The 18609-nt window shown below is 50.8% G+C and overlaps 1 protein-coding gene across 2 annotated transcripts in view; it reads left to right on the forward strand.

Moving 5' to 3' along the window:
• fbxl9 (F-box and leucine rich repeat protein) overlaps positions 1 to 18609 on the forward strand; it is a 121798-nt gene that overhangs the window by 15263 nt on the left and 87926 nt on the right. The window contains exon 1 of one of the 2 annotated variants that reach the window (XM_052028045.1): positions 14391 to 14407. The exons of the other annotated variant lie outside the window; for it this stretch is intronic. The gene's annotated coding sequence lies outside the window, so the exon portion shown is untranslated. Of the gene's footprint in view, positions 1 to 14390; positions 14408 to 18609 lie in introns of those variants that run through there. 2 annotated transcript variants of the gene reach the window in all.

Raw genomic sequence — 18609 nt, forward strand, 5'->3', positions numbered from 1 at the left:
CGTGTTTTTCATCTAGATTCCAGCATTGTTTCTCGAGCTAACAGTTTCTGTCCATTCCCAATGAAGTGCTATCTGTTGTGTCTGTGGCAAGAGGTGGATGTCTGAGGCAGCCCAGTGCTTGAACACCTTGGGGGTTTGCATTCTCATTGCAGGGAGAGCTTCACCTCACAGGGGGGATGTACATCTCTCTCCCCACTGTTTATTTATTTGGGAGGGGCGATTGGGGGATGGTTCACGCAGACAAGGTTAGCAGAGGAACATGGAGGATTCAGAATTACAGAGACATTTGGAGACTCTTGGCAGGAGGGTCTGTCTATTTTCATCCCCTGCACTGCCCACACACTGGGCCACAGTCTGTCTGACCACAGAGAACTGCTGCAGTCCAGCAAATGGCTCCCTACACTGAGAATCCCCACACACAACACACAGCCCACAGCCCACACACACTGAACCCTGAACACGCCACACCCCACACAACACACAGCCCACACACACTGAACCCTGTACACCCCACACCCCACACAACACACAGCCCACAGCCCACACACACTGAACCCTGAACACGCCACACCCCACACAACACACAGCCCACACACACTGAACCCTGTACACCCCACACCCCACACAACACACAGCCCACAGCCCACACACACTGAACCCTGAACACGCCACACCCCACACAACACACAGCCCACACACACTGAACCCTGTACACCCCACACCCCACACACTGAACCCTGAACACCCCACACCCCACACAACACACAGCCCACACACACTGAACCCTGTACACCCCACACCCCACACAACACACAGCCCACAGCCCACACACACTGAACCCTGAACACGCCACACCCCACACAACACACAGCCCACACACACTGAACCCTGTACACCCCACACCCCACACAACACACAGCCCACAGCCCACACACACTGAACCCTGAACACGCCACACCCCACACAACACACAGCCCACACACACTGAACCCTGTACACCCCACACCCCACACAACACACAGCCCACAGCCCACACACACTGAACCCTGAACACGCCACACCCCACACAACACACAGCCCACACACACTGAACCCTGTACACCCCACACCCCACACAACACACAGCCCACACACACTGAACCCTGTACACCCCACACCCCACACAACACACAGCCCACACAACACACAGCCCACACACACTGAACCCTGTACACCCCACACCCCACACAACACACAGCCCACAGCCCACACACACTGAACCCTGAACACCCCACACCCCACACAACACACAGCCCACACACACTGAACCCTGTACACCCCACACCCCACACAACACACAGCCCACACACACTGAACCCTGTACACCCCACACCCCACACAACACACAGCCCACACACACTGAACCCTGTACACCCCACACCCCACACAACACACAGCCCACACACACTGAACCCTGTACACCCCACACCCCACACAACACACAGCCCACACAACACACAGCCCACACACACTGAACCCTGTACACCCCACACCCCACACAACACACAGCCCACAGCCCACACACACTGAACCCTGAACACGCCACACCCCACACAACACACAGCCCACACACACTGAACCCTGTACACCCCACACCCCACACAACACACAGCCCACACACACTGAACCCTGTACACCCCACACCCCACACAACACACAGCCCACACACACTGAACCCTGTACACCCCACACCCCACACAACACACAGCCCACACAACACACAGCCCACACACACTGAACCCTGTACACCCCACACCCCACACAACACACAGCCCACAGCCCACACACACTGAACCCTGAACACGCCACACCCCACACAACACACAGCCCACACACACTGAACCCTGTACACCCCACACCCCACACAACACACAGCCCACACACACTGAACCCTGTACACCCCACACCCCACACAACACACAGCCCACACACACTGAACCCTGTACACCCCACACCCCACACAACACACAGCCCACACACACTGAACCCTGTACACCCCACACCCCACACAACACACAGCCCACACAACACACAGCCCACACACACTGAACCCTGTACACCCCACACCCCACACAACACACAGCCCACAGCCCACACACACTGTACCCTGAACACGCCACACCCCACACAACACACAGCCCACACACACTGAACCCTGTACACCCCACACCCCACACAACACACAGCCCACACACACTGAACCCTGTACACCCCACACCCCACACAACACACAGCCCACACACACTGAACCCTGTACACCCCACACCCCACACAACACACAGCCCACACACACTGAACCCTGTACACCCCACACCCCACACAACACACAGCCCACACAACACACAGCCCACACACACTGAACCCTGTACACCCCACACCCCACACAACACACAGCCCACAGCCCACACACACTGAACCCTGAACACGCCACACCCCACACAACACACAGCCCACACACACTGAACCCTGTACACCCCACACCCCACACAACACACAGCCCACACACACTGAACCCTGTACACCCCACACCCCACACAACACACAGCCCACAGCCCACACACACTGAACCCTGTACACCCCACACAACACACAGCCCACAGCCCACACACACTGAACCCTGTACACCCCACACCCCACACAACACACAGCCCACACAACACACAGCCCACACACACTGAACCCTGTACACCCCACACCCCACACAACACACAGCCCACAGCCCACACACACTGAACCCTGAACACGCCACACCCCACCCCACACAACACACAGCCCACACACACTGAACCCTGTACACCCCACACCCCACACAACACACAGCCCACACACACTGAACCCTGTACACCCCACACAACACACAGCCCACACACACTGCACCCTGTATACCCCCCACAATCCCCACACCCCACACGACATACAGCCCACACACACTACACCCTGTACACCCCACACCCCACACAACACACAGCCCCACACACCGCACCCCGTACACCTCCACACACACCGTACCCCGTACACCCCCACACACTCCCCACACCCCACACAACACACAGCCCACACACACTGCACCCCGTACACCCCACACACACACCCTACACCACACACAACACACAGCCCACACATACTGCACCCCGTACACTGCACACACTCACTCCCCCCACCCCACACTACACAGAACCCACAGCCCACACACACTGCACCCTGTACACCCCACACAATCCCCACACCCCACACAACACACAGCCCACACACACTGCACCCCGTACACCCCACAGCCCACACCCTCAGATACCCCACAAACTCAACACATATCCCGCACCCCACATGCACTACACGGACTCCAAACCCCACACACACCACCCCTACACCCCACGTAACTTACACCCCACACCCTACACCCTACACCCCACACCCTAATCTCACAACTTACACCCCACACCCTATACCCCACACCCTACATCCCACACTCCCTACACCCCACACCCTACCACCCCACACGCTAAACCCCACACGCTACACCTCACACTCCCTATACCCCACACCCTATACTTCACACTCTAAACCCCACACACCCAACACCATACACCCCACACCCTACAGCCCACACACCCTACTCCCCACACCCTACACCTCACACACTACACTTCACACCCTACACCCTACACACCCTATACCTCACACCCTACATCCACACTCCCTACACCCCACCCCTACACCCCACATCCTACTCCCCACACATCCGACAACCCATACCCTACACCAACACACCCTACACCACGCACTCTACACCCCACACACCCTACACCACACACCATACACCCCACACCCTACACCCTACACCCCACATCCTACTCCCCACACACCCTACAACCCATACCCTACTCCAACACCCTACAACACACATCCTACTCCGCACACCCTGCACCCCACACCCTACACCACACACACCCTACACCCCACACTCCCTACACCCCACACCCTACACCCCACACCCTACACCCCACACCCTATACCACACACTCCGCCCCTTGCTCTCTACACCCCACACATCCCAACACCACACACCCCTTACACCCCACACACCCCACACCCTACACTTTACACACTACACCCCACACACCATATGCCCCATACTCTACACCCTACACCCCACATCCTACTCCCCACACACCTTACACCCCACACTCCATACACCCCACACCCTATACCCTACACTCTGCCCCTTGCTCTCTACACCCCACACACCCTACAACCCATACCCCACACCCTACACTCCACACCCTACACCTTACACCCTACACCCACACACCCTACACCCCACACACCCTGCACCACATGCCCTACAGTACACAGTCCCTATACCACACACATCCTCAGCTCACACCCTAAGACTCCGCCTACACACAACACACTCTCTACAAGCCCCACCCCATACAGCCCACAGGGATTGAAATCAAAGCTGAGTTTATTGTCACAGGCACAAGTCGATGTGTGCACAGGTGCAATGAAAAACTTACTTGCAGCAGCATCACAGGCACAGAGCATCAGAGAAGCTGCATTCACAAGAAAAGCATAAATTATATGTTATTTTTCCAAGAAATTACACAATTAGAAGTAAAAAAAAAGTCCATCGTAGTGCAAAGTAATCAAAGTGGCCATGGTGTTGTTGTACTGAGGTAGCGATTAGGGTTGTGCCGGTTGGTTCAAGAACCGAATGGTTGAAGGGAAGTAGCTGTTTCTGAACCTGGTGGTGTGGGACTTCAGGCTTCTGTACCTCCTGCCGGATGGTAGCTGCAAGAAGATGGCATGGCCCGGATGGTGGGGATCTTTGATGATGGATGTTGCCTTGTTGAGGCAGCGCCTCCTGTAGATACGACCGATGGTGGGGAGGGCTGTGCCCGTGATGTACTGGGCTGCGTGCACATTACAGCTATTGAAATACTTTCGGATTGAGGTCATTCGCGTAATGTCGGTGTGGGGCAGACAGTTCGCAAACACGAAGGTCCCACAAGTACCAGTGTTCTCTCGCGTGCAAAACCAAAGCTAGGTCACTAATAAATCCAATGGAATTTTCCTTTCCTAGAGTAATTTGTATATAGAACTTTCTTCCATCAAGGAATGCCATGGACACGTTAAAAAACAGATCCAGGTAAACACACAAGGAAGGAAGGATTAGAAAGATAGGTTACTGGTTTCTGATGAAGGGTGAGAGTAGGCTGGAGTCAACATCAGCATGAACTGTCATAAAGGCACAGGGTCATAGAGCACGGAAACAGGACCTTCGGCCCATAGCATCCGTGCCAACCCTCAACTGCCCATTCACACTAATCCTACACTAATCCCGTTTTTATTCTCCCTCTACTTGCAGCACCAGCGACCCGGGTTCAATTCCGGCTGCTGTCTGTAAGGAGTTTGTACGTCCTCCCCGTGTGTCTGCGTGGGTTTCCGGGAAGTTGTAGGAAGCTGCGGGCGTGCTATGTTGGCGCCAGAAGCGTGGCGACACTTGCGGGCTGCCCCCAGAATATTCTACACAAAAAGATGCATTTCGCTGTGTGTTTCGATGTGCATGTGACTAATGAAGAGATCTTATCTACTTCCCATCGCTCTCCCTGCATTCTTCCACTCACCTACACTAGGAGACACTTACAGCAGCCAATTAACCTCACGACTTTGGGATGTGGGAGGAACCCGGAGCACCTGGGGGGAAACTCGTGCAGTCACGGGGAGAATGTGCAAATTCCACACGGACAGTGCCGGAGATCAGGATCGAACCCGGGTCGCTGGAAGCATAAGGCAGCAGCTGCACCATCAGCACCAATGTGCCTGGTTCTGGGCCATAACTTCATGTACTTCAGTTAAAAGAAACCCATGCACGACTCAAGGGATAACAGAGCACTTCCCCTGTGTTTTGGCTAATGCCGATCCTGCAAACACAGCTGCAACAGGTCGCCCGTCATTATCGCACTGCTGTTTGTGGAATCTTGCTGTGCACAGGCTGGCAGCTGTGCCTGCAGCACTACAGCAGTCACTAAGCTTCAAGTGTACATCAATGGCTTTAAGGCACTTTGGGCCACGCTATGGTTCGGAGAGGCACTATTTGTGTTCAGTGCTGTGTTTATTTTAACAACAGGAACCATCCCAGCCCCACATCTGACTGCAAGGACCAGGAGAAAATCAGCAGAGAATTGCTTCCCCACTCTCTTCCTCCTGTCCAAAGTTGCTCTGGGGTTCCACGATGCTGGACGTGATGTTGTCGTCGCACAAGGGAGCTGTGAACAGCCCCGGTGTTGGAAAGAGCTTGGATATATTTTGGAAATGTTCACACTGTTGTAATGTTGCAGCCTAATTGTACACAGAGAGCTCATAGACATGACCCTCTGATGGTAACTATGTTTAATGGTGGTGCTAGCGAAGGGATAAATATACTGCCCAAGTAGCCAGGGAGAACCGACCAATTCTTCCTCAAAATGCCATTACATATTTTATATTTCATTTAGCCCATGCAGTCCAGACTGGCTCGCAGAGTAATCCCATTTCCACTCATTTTCCTTGTAATTTACTCACCCAACCAATTCCTCCCCCTCTACATTTTACCCCTCACCTACACACCAGGCAATTTACAGCAGTCAATTACCCTGCACCTCTTTGGGATGTGGGGGGGGGGGGGTGATCCGGAGCACCCGGGGAAACCCCACGCTGCCACGGGAAAACATGCAAAGTCCCCACAGACAAGGTCCGAGGTCAGGATTGAACCCTGGCCTCTGGAGCTGTGAGGCAGCGGTTCTACTAGCTGCGCCACTGTGCCGCCAACACTAACACAGCGATTAGTGTAATTTCTTAATCAAAGGGCTGAGTCTCCAAAAGTGCAGAAGTGCTGGTGTCCGCCTAGGATTTTGCGCCAATGTCTCTGGACTGGGATTCTAACCTATCGCCTTCCGGTTGACAAGCAGAGAGACAGATCTTCATGATGCTCTTCAGCCAGAGCACCACCTTCCTGACTTGTACCCTACTGTGACACCAAGTAGATTCACTTCGACTGCTTTTTTCTAATTCAGAAATAATTTCTGAATGTAAGTTAGACTTTCAAACACTGTGGGGACCTTTTTTGAACTATTTTCAAAACCTTTGATTTGGTGGTTAAAGTACAGATATTGGCCAATTACTATTATCTGTTTAGGGTGTTGTGTTGGTCTTTTATTAACCATTCGGTCTTGGTAGTGGGTTTAGATTTTTTTATATAATAAAATTATTCCAATTTAATTGTTATTAAGTAACTATCATTTTTGTTTATCAATACGGGGTATTGTGATTTTAAGTATGATTTAACACAATGTATTCTGTAGTATTTTGTCTTTTTTCTGATTCATGTACTCTGTATTTTCGATGCGGAATTAATAAAAATATTGTATAAAGAAAAAGAAAGAAGTAAACTCTATTCATGATAAAAAATATATCCCAAAGCAGAAACAGTGCAAAACGTTTACATTCATGGTCAATACATTCGGTGGTGTTAACTTATTTTTTTAAAAAACTACAGCTCCATTGCCAGTTATGCAGCCCCCAAGGGTTGATACACCCTTTCATTGTTTGAGGGGCTTCACCACCCAATTCAGCCCCTTCACTTCAGCAGCTGCTAACTATGGCCCTTTATTGCTAGGGCCAGCGAAATTACTGAGCTCTCCTTGCAGCTATTTCAACATCACTCACGTGCATGATTTATTTGTTTGTTTTCTGTCTGCTATGCTCTAAGTCTGTCTGCTTTAACTTTCGCCTCTTATTATTCAAGTTGTCTTCCTGTTGTATCCAATTCATCCTGTACTTTTGGGGTTGTCTCTTTCCTTCTATTGGTCCTCGTTTCATCTGCTTGCATTTGCAAATTTAACTAATTAGGATTGGGCTCCTGAATGTGAATGAATGATGCAAATTAGAAATGGGATGCTGGTCCCAGTGCCCATACTTGGGTACCCTCCCTAGGGCTCACCTTACAAATGTTCTGTGGACTTCAGCAAGTTCCTTACACATCTTTGTGTTTAGCCAATAGCTCCTCTATAGGGAAGAGCAGAGGAATCAAGATAATAAAGTTGCCAAACTCAATCGCATTTTGAGGATGATAACACTGATGTTCTGTAGATCTTCATCTGGTCACTCCTCTACGTGACTCTAGACCCACAGCTCTTACCTGCCCTCTGAAATGGCCAAGCAAACCATGCAGTTTTAATAAACGGCTAGAAAGCCACGGGGAATTAGAACCGGACAGATAATCCGGCATTGGAAACAATGAAGGCAAATTCTGCCCGGTTGATCCTGTCCCTCCAAGCCACCCACCATCCCGACTTGGAAATCTATAGCCACTCCTTCACCAGCGCTGGGTCAAAATCCTGGAACTCCCTCCCTAACAGCACGGTGGTGTACCCGCACCTCAAGGACTGCAGCGGTTCAAGAAGGCAGCTCACCGTCACCACCTCAAGGGCAACTAGGGTCGGGCAGTTAAATTCTGGTGCAGCCTGTGAATCGCACATCCCTTGAATGAATAATCTGAAGACACAAGAGGCAGCTGGAATCTGGAGCAACACACAAAGCGCTGGAGGAACTCAGCGGGTCAGGCAGCGTCTGTGGAGGGAAATGGACAGTTAACGTTTGGGACAAGACCCTTCACCTTTGGGATGTGGGAGGAGGTGAAGAACCATCAACTAGTTTGCACTAAAACAAATTATTTGTGCATTAATTAGGTTGCTGCTCACGACACCTTGCTGTGTATAAACTGTAGCCTTGTTCCCAACACCACAGTGACTTCAAAAAGTACTTCATTACAATCTCCTTTTCTCCCTAAAAAAAAGCTTCATCCAAATCTTAGCTTGTAACTCACTCACACAAACTCCTGTTACCCTCTGTACTCACTCACCAGTACCACGTACTGTTTCACCCTTTAAGATCATTATCCTTGGATTTAAATACACCCGCGGACTTTCCGCCCCCAATGCTGGCAACCTCTTCCATTGAATCAGTCAAAGTCATGTCTAAGTCGATGTTTATTGTCACAGACACAAGTCCACGTGTGCACAGGTGCAATGAAAAACTTGCAGCAGCATCACAGGCACGGAGCATCAAATAAGCAGCATTCACAAGAAAAAGTCATTAATTATACATAATTTTTACAAGAAATAACACAATTAGAACAACAAAAACAGTCTATTTTAGTGCAAAGTGTTCAAAGTGGTCATGGTGTTGCTAGACAGAGGTAACGATTAGGGTTGTGCAGGTTGGTTCAAGAACCGAATGGTTGAAGGGAAGCAGCTGTTCTTCAACCTGCTAGTGTGGGACTTCAGGCTTCTGTACCTTCTGCCCAATGGCAGCTGTGAGAAGATGGCATGGCCCGGATGGTGGGGGCTTTTGACAATGGATGTTACCTTGGTGAGGCAGCGCCTCCTGTAGATACTACCGATGGTGGGGAGGGATGTGCCCGTGATATACTGGGCTGAGTCCACTACTGTCTGCAACTTCTTATGTTCCTGTGCATTTGAATTGCCGTCCCAGACCATATGGCAGAGAAGGAGGACATTTGGCCATTGAGACCATGCCGTCTCTGAATAAGATAAGATAAGATCCCCAGAGCCCTGCAAACTATTCTCTCTTCAGTGCCTATCTGATTCCATTTTACAATCTCTGTTTGATGATGTTTCTACCATTCATATAGTGAGTTCCAGATCCAAACTCCACCTTGAACAGAAGAAAAATTTCCTTGCACTCCTCAGATTCCCTGTAACTTTTGAGCAAAATAACGTCAGTCATACAGCACAGGAACAGGCCCTTCGGCCCATCAAGTCCATGATGACCATCAAACACCCATTTATACTAATCCCATTTTATTCTCCCCACATTCCCATCAACTTCCCCCCAGGTTCTACCACTCACCGACATACTGGGGGCAATTTACAGCGGCCAATTAACCTCCCAACCTGCACCTCTGGGATGTGGGAGGAAATCAGACACCCCAGGGGGAAACCCAGCTGGTCACATGGGGAATGTGCAAACTCCACACAAACAGCACTGACCAGAGGTCAGGACTGAACCCGAGTCTCTGGCATTGTGAGGCAGCGGCTATACCCGCTGCGCCAATGTGTTGCCCTACCAAGTTTTGGCCAGCAAACAAATAGGTAGGGAGCACAGTAAAGAGGAAATGCCAGGGTAAGGCAAATCTAACTTCCTTTCACAAGAAAATGCTGATGGTTGAGATATTACAACTGAGGCACTTTGTTTCCAACAGCTTAAAGGTGAATAATGGATCTCTGCAGTCAAGAATAGATCAGAACCAAGCAGGCATGCTGGGCCACAAATTGGTAAATTGGTTTATTCTTGTCACTTGTACCAAGGTACAGTGAAAAACTTGTCTTGCATACCGTTCGTCCAGATCAATTCATTACACAGTACATTGAGGTAGTACAAGGTAAAACAATAACAGAATGCAGAATAATATGTAACAGCTTCAGAGAAAGTGCAGTGGCCAAGACTTCACATGGGATCTGAATGTCTGGGAGAAAAAACTCCCAGATATTAAGAATGGTAAAACGGAGTGGATGACTTGTTCACGGTCTCACACACAGCAGAGACTTAGTTGATGCCACAGGAAATCATCCTGACAGGATCACTGCCTTACAATGGCTGATAATGTAGTTAGCTCATTTAAATAACTATCTGTGCATAAATCTTCAGCTATCCCCAGACAAGGGTGTCCCATTGAAGTGAAACAATAAGGCAGTGATATCTCAGCCACTGTCTGAAACAAAGTCACAATATAACTCCGGCTGAGAGCACATTGCTAACTGCCTTCCTGGAAGGAAATTCTTCTTAAAGAGCTGGGGAATGGAGGTAGGTTATTGTCTGATCCTCGTCACCTTCGAGCAGTGCATGTGGCATCATTCACGGTTCCTTGGTCATTGCCCCCGGGTGATGGGTAACCCAGGTCCTCTCCTGCCACTCCTGGTGCTCCCGAGAAAGTTACGCCACCCCCAACGATGTCCTTAACGTTGGTAGGGGATAGGTGAGTCCAGGAGAGAGGGGGGATGGTAGTTGGTGGGGGAGGGAGAGAAGAAGGGTGGGGGGGGGCAGAGGGGTGAAGAAGGGGGATCAGCTTATTACATCTCCCCCCTCCCCCATCTCTCACCGGGACTCGCCCATCACCTGGACTCACCTGTCCCCTGCCTGCGTGCGCTCCTCCCCCTCCCCTCACCTTCGTATTCCGGCTTCTGCCCTCTTCCTTTCCAGTCCTGATGAAGGGTCTCGGCCAGAAACCTCGACTGTTGATCTCCCTCCATGGATGCTGCCTGACCCGCTGAGTTCCTCCAGCATTTTTTTGTGTGTTGCTGATAGACTTCTGTTGGGTTAAGGACAGGCAACAGACATGGCTATGTAAGACACAGATCGGATGCAATCTGAGCAAGTGGCTGGAATCGTCGGGGGTGGCGTGACTTTGAAAGGAAGCTTGTGAGATAACTGAAGTAGTTTAAGTGTGATTTTTTTCCCCCCTGGTCAGAAGCTGAGTGGGGAGAGGGTGGGGGTGGGGTTGCTGCTCAGGTACTGAACTCACGGGCAGCTCTAACAAAGGGTCATACATCTAAAAGACATTTGGACAGGTACATGGTTAGGAAAGGTTTAGAGGCATATGGGTCAAATGCAGACAAATGGGACCAGCTCAGGCAGGTCACCTGGTCAGCATGGACGAGTTGGGCCGAAGGGCCTGCTTCTGTGCTATAGAACTCTATGACGCCATGACTCTAACCCACAGACTCCTCCACAGACGGGACAGGAGGTGGTCAACAAGACGGGCAGGTGGATAGCTAGTGAGGTGGTCCAATCCTCCTGCTGCTTACTTCTGTGTGCTCTCGGCACATGGCTTTGGGGTTCTCCATGTACCACAACGAATTTGTAAATGATGGTCTGAGTGAACAGTGTCCTTACAAAGGCTCCCCTCAGGAACAGAAGGGGAGAAGTGGCTTTGAAATGAGGTGAGATGAGATGAGATATCTTTATTAGTCACATGTACACCGAAACACACAGTGAAATGCATCTTTTGCATAGAGTGTTCTGGGGGCAGCCCACAAGTGTCGCCACGCTTCCAGTGCCAACATAGCATGCCCACAGCTTTCTAACCCGTACGTCTTTGGAATGTGGGAGGAAACCGGAGCACCCGGAGGGAACCCACGCAGTCACGGGGAGAATGTACAAACTCCTTACAGACAGCGGTGGGAATTGAACCTGGGTCACTGGCGCTGTAATAGCGTCACGCTATCCGCTACACTATCGTGCAGTAGGAAGAGGGAAGGGGTATTATATCACTGTCAGGTTGTGAAGCAGCACATATCTCCAAACTTAGAGCGTGAGTTGGGATCCCCACGACCAGCCCCCAGCGACAATCAGAAACACACACTGACCAAAGGTGAGATTAAGCACGAGTTCCCTATCCTTACAGGGGCCATTTCTTAAAGGAGCCTGCGCGGAGATCTCCACCCTCTGTGGATCCCGCAGCACAAGATGTCTCAATCTGTCCGCTGTGAGCAGTGCTGGGGGTGGGCAAGGTCACAGGGGAAGGGGCGATGGCTATACTTTTGGAAGGTCTTCAAGTCTCCTGACAGGAACGGGTAGCTGGAGGTCTGGAGATGCCTCTGTGAAGGCCCGTTGCCCAGAGTGTTGTTGAAAGGACGCTGTGTATATTGTAAGGTCTCCTGGGTCAGGAGTGGTCGGAATGTTTATTTTCCTGTGTGTAGTGGGTATGCATTCCTCCCATGCACACAAGTAACAATGACCTCAACCACTGTACCCTCCCCCTCCCCTGCACCAGCAGCTCCCTCACTGCACAGCCCCCTCCCCCCTTCTCGTCGTCCCAGCACAGAGGCCTGGTGTCAAAGAGGCCTTCTGACTGGGAGGCTGGTGCCCTGCTGCTCAGCTGCTCAGTTGCTAGGGAAACCGCAGTTAAAATGGAGCAGAGTCCCGATCCGGAGCAGTTTGCGGAATGCCTTCTCTCCGCCTTTCATTTTTCCACCCACACCCCACCGCCGCCCCCCCCCCAACCCCTGGCTTTGCTGGTGGTGTTTTCCTGGAATCCCGAGGGGAAGTGGGCAATGTCTCTGTGGAGGCAGTCAGTCCCCCAGGCTCCCTGTTCAGGCCTGGAGATCGGGGAAAGGGGGGAGACCAGCTCAGCCCCCTTCCCAATCCCATCCCAGACCCTCACCCGACTTCCGCGCACACCTTCATCCCAGTATGGGTCCTGATTGGATTTTCCTTCTCTCTGGGTTGGCTGATTGTGGAATCAATCCTACTCCAGAACGCCATCCTATTCAAAGTTGGGTCTCCGATACTCCCTAATACTGCAAAGGAAACATGTTACTGGGAACAGGAGCAGGAGTAGACCACTCAGCCCCTCAAGCCTGCCTTGCCATTTGTAGTTGATCTATCACAGCCTCAATGGCTCTTCTGTGCCAGTTCTTCATAGTACTGAATCCTCAGACCTTTGAAAAATTTATTGGTTATTGATAACTGATTTATTATTGTCACATGTACTGATATACAGTGAAAAGCTTTTGTTTTGCATGCCATCCAGATGGATTATTCCATATATAAGTACATTGAGACAGTACAAAAGGAAAAACACTAACAGAATGCAGAATATAATGTTCCAGTTACAGAGAAGGTGCAGTGAATGCAGACAAATAAAGTGCAAGGGCCATGACGAGGAAGATTGAGAGACTGAGAGTTCATCTTTATCATACAAGATGTCCGTTCAAGAGTCCTGTAACAATGGGATAGAAGCTGTCCTTGAGCCTGGTGGTGTGTGTTCTCAAGCTTTTGTATCTTCTGCCTGGTGGGAGGGGGGAGAAGAGAGAATGACTGGGGTGGGAGGTGTCCTTGATTGTTGATGTTTCGGGTGATGCAGGGTTTTGACCCGAAACGTCGACAATTCCTTTCCCCCCCACAGATGCTGCTCGACCCACTGAGTTCCTCCAGCAGACTGTTTGTTGCTCCAGATTCCAGCGTCTGCAGTCTCTTGTGTCTCCTCCCGCATCTTGCTTGTTGCTTGGGATTTCTAGAGGTTGCTATACAAATGCAAGTCAGGTCCTCACGGAACAACGTATCAGCGTGACTCAGCAGCGTCTGGAAGTGCTGGGAAATCTGATAATGAGTGGAGAAGATGGTGACTCAGCCCCAGGCGATAAATTATTCATGAGGTCAGGCAAAGCCCTTACTATTTTTCCAGGTTTCGAATTTAGCTCATGATCTTTGCAGGTGCAACAATTGGCTGCAAAACTTCTCTGAGCGATGATTCAATTAATTAAAAATATACAGGCCGTGTAATCCTGGAGCTCTATTTCCAAAGGTAAGGACAAATGGTCTTCAAATGGAATGATGGGCTCTTTGTTAGGGGATGTGGGGGCGATTGAATTTTAACACTTGTCAACTGAGTGTCTGCAGGATTATTTACATGGTAATGTATGCATGAAGCTCCAAACTGGTCCTTTGCTTGGGAAGGATGGGGAGGTGGTCCGTGAGGAATTGCAAATTCCTGGTTTGGGATTGTAATTCTCTCTCTCTCTCTCTCTCTCTCTCTCTCTCTCTCTCTCTCTCTCTCTCTCTCTCTCTCTCTCTCTCTCTCTCTCTCTCTCTCCCTCTCCCTCTCCCTCTCCCTCTCTCTCTCTCTCTCTCTCTCCCTCTCCCTCTCCCTCTCCCTCTCCCTCTCTCTCTCTCTCCCTCTCCCTCTCCCTCTCCCTCTCCCTCTCCCTCTCTCTCTCTCTCTCTCTCTATGCTTTTCTCATTGTGAGCTGGTAACTGGTTTCAACCTGAACAGTTGGGACACATGTTTTTCAAAAACCTATGCTTCGTAAGTCTCCCCGGCAACACGTCCGAGGGGTTGGGGGAGGGTCTTTAACCCTTTGAGGGTCGGCAGCTGCTGGAGGTCTGTGCTGCGATCCGGGGTCGGGTTACGGGCTGGTGGTCTCACTCCAGGCTCCGAGCAATGGGTGTCACGCGACCTGCAGGAGCTGAGGAGGGAAACGCTCAGGCTAGTTGCTAAGCTAAGGACCTTTGTTAGTTTTGTCGCAGAGTCATAGGGAGATACAGCATAGGAACAGGCCCTTCAGCCCACTGAGTGGGTACTGACAATCAACCATCCATTTACACCAATTTGGCATGTTCCCTTTGACACTCACCAACTTTTATCAATGCACCATAGAAAGCATCCTATCTGGATGCATCACGGCTTGGTATGGCAACTGCTCTGCCCGGGACCGCAAGAAACAGCAGAGAGTTGTGGACACAGCCCAGCACATCATGGAAGCCAGCCTCCCCTCCATGGTCTAAACCTCTCGCTGCCTTGGTGAAACAGCCAGCATAATCAAAGACCCCACCCACCCTGGCCATTCTCTCTCCTCTCCTCTCCCATCAGGCAGAAGATACAGGAGCCTGAGGGCACGTACCACCGGGCTCAAGGACAGCTTCTACCCCACTGTGATAAGACCATTGAACGGTTCCCTTATACAATGAGATGGACTCTTGAACTCACAATCTACCTTGTTGTGACCTTGCACCTTATTGTCTACCTGCACTGCACATCCCTGTAGCTGTGACACCTTACTCTGTATTCTGTTATTGTTTTTACCCTGTACTACCTCAATGCACCGTGTAATGAATTGACCTGTACGATCGGTATGCAAGACAAGTTTTTCACCGTACCTCGGTACAAGTGACAATAATAAACCAATACCAATTCTACATTAATCCCATTTTATTCTCCCCACATTCTCATCAACTCCCCCCCACCACTCACCTACACACCAGGGGCAATTTGTTATGAAGAAGGTTTCCTCCTCCTTTTGATGGGAGTTCTGTGAGTCCCTCTGCTCTTCAGCCTCCGAGGTCCACCTATCACCTACCATCCCTGCCTCAGCCCTACCCCTCTCCTCTTTATACTGGCTATCATCCCCCAACACCCTTAGTCCTGATGCGGAGTCTTGACCCGAAATGTCGACTGTCCATTTCCCTCCACAGATGCTGCCCGACCCGCTGAGGTCCTCCAGCAGTATGTTTTCTTGCTGTAAATTTCTTTTTTTTTACAGTGGGCGATTAACCTCCCAACCCACAATGTCACTGGGATATGGGAGGAGACCCACGCGGTCACACAGGAGAACATTCAAACTCCACACAGACAGCACCAGTGGTGAGGGTCCAACCCCGGTCTCTGGTGCCGTGAGGCAGCAGCTCTGCTTGTCGAGCCTCTGTTTGATGTGTTAAAAGTGAACCGTAAAATGCTGGAAGCACTCAGCAGGTCGGGCAGAATTGCTGGGGAGAGGAACAGAAGCGGTTGTTCCAGGTTAAGAACCCTTCATCACAGTTCAAACTCCATTGAAGGCTCTGTTTTACTCTCCCCAAGTCATAGAGTTATACAGCACACAAACAGGCCATTTGGCCCAGCTCTTCCATGCCAACCAAGTTGTCTACCTGTGCTAGTCCTACAAGATAAGATAAGATATAAGATAAGATATTTATTTATTAGTCACATGTACATCGTCTTCTTGCGTTGCTAAGAATGTGCTGGGGGCAGCCTGCAAGTGTCGCCACGCTTCTGGTGCCAACATAGCATGCCCACAACTTCCTAACCCGTATGTCTTTTGGAATGTGGGAGGAAACCGGAGCACCCGGAGGAAACCCACGCAGACACAGGGAGAACGTACAAGCTCCTTACAGGCAGCAGCAGGAATTGAACCCAGGTCGCTGGCTCTGTAACAGCGTTACGCTAACCACTACGCTACCGTGCTACATTTGCCTGTGTTTGGCCTGTACCCCTCTTGTATCCATGTACTGTCTAAATGTCTTTTAAACATTGTAACTGTACCCGCCTTAACCACTTCCTCTGGCAGCTCGTTCCATAAACCCACTGCCCTCTGTGTGAAAAAGTTACCCCTCAGTTCCCCTTTAAATCTTTCCCCTCTCACCTTTAACCTGTGCCCTCTAGTTTTAGACTTGCCTACCCTGGGAAGAAGACGGTGTCCGTCCACCATGTCTGGGCCCCTCATGATGTTATAAACCTCCATAACATCACCCCTCAGCCTCCTACGCTCCAGGGAGAGAAGTCCCAGCCTATCCAGTCTCTCCCCATCACTCAAGCCCTCCAGTCCCGGCAATGTCCTCGTGAATCTTTCTGCACGTTCTCCAGCTCAATCACATCCTTCCTGTAGTGCGGTGACCAGAACTGCGCACGCTACTCCAAGTGCGGTCTCACCAACGTCCTACACAGCAGTAACGTGACGTCCCAGCTCTTGTACGCAACGCCCTGTCTGATGAAGGCAAGGCATGGGGTCTGAGCTGCTCAGTTTTCCGGCCTTCCCTGTTTTTATTTTTTGACTTCCAGCAGCTGCAGTTTTCTTGTTCTATGTAGGCATGGGTCTGGAGTCATGTAAAGGCCAAGCTGAGTTGGCAAGGTAGCTTTCCCCCCGGGGTTGCCAGACAGGGCACATGTCTCAATTAGACCTGGTCACATGTTATAAATGCCACCTCCGGTCAGAAAGAGGCAGAGAGAGAGAGGAGATAATGAGGGAGAGAGAGGGGGAGTGAGAGAGACAGGGAGAAACAGATTCAGGGAGGGGTGGTTCAGAGAGAGACAGGGAGAGAGAGAGAGAAAAACAGAGAGTCAGTGACAGACTGGGAGAGTCCAGGAGAGACAAAGAGATGGGAGAGAGAGAAGGAAAGAGTGGAAATGAGAGAGAAAGAAGAGCGAGAGAGAAAGAGAGAGAGACGAGGAAAGACAAAGGGAGACAGAGGTGGCAGATGATCACATTGCTCCATTTGGCCTGTGTTCCGCTCGGCTCTGATCCCGCTTCCTGGGCCCAGTAATTCAAACGCAGGCTCTTTGTGGCCCAGAGGCTCCCCGCAGTTCCGTTCACCACTTGACTGTCAAAGCCAGCAGTGCGGAACACTGGGGGGTCCCGGGACCACTGAGTTTGGAGCCACTTTCTGAATTTACTGCTAGGGGCAGACAGAGGCACGGCTGGTGGTGGATGGCGGAGAGGGGGAGGGGGTGTTTGGGGAGCAAGGAGACCTAATGGTGGGGGATTGGTGGTAAGAGGCAACAGTGGGAGGTAGGGGGCTGTCTGAGCCAGGGCAATTACATTCCTGCTTGCTGGAGATTCTGTCTGATTACCTGCATTACTATTATGACTGGACAGGCTTTTTGAAGAGTAGATCAGGAACTCCACCTACAGCTTTATTGACAGACAAGCTTGCAGCAGGTTTCCGTTGGTTTGTAATGAAATCACAGGGCAAGGGATACCGAGAATATTTAAATATTTTTTTCCATCACTGGTAAGTTGACTGATTAAAGGCAGGTTGGTGGGAATAGTAATTAAACCAATACCTAGTTAGAGGATGGTTAGGTACAGACCTGCCAACAAAGGTGGAGGATATAAAGCAAGTAATCTTTTTTGATTCTCATGGGGTTGATCTTAGTCAGGGGTATGGGGCAAATGTCTAAGGGGTGGTGGTTTTGTGTGTGTGTGTGTGTGTGTGTGTGTGTGTGTGTGTGTGTGT

Source organism: Pristis pectinata, chromosome 13 (assembly GCF_009764475.1).
Source record: "Pristis pectinata isolate sPriPec2 chromosome 13, sPriPec2.1.pri, whole genome shotgun sequence".
In the NCBI taxonomy this organism is placed as follows: Eukaryota; Metazoa; Chordata; class Chondrichthyes; order Rhinopristiformes; family Pristidae; genus Pristis; species Pristis pectinata.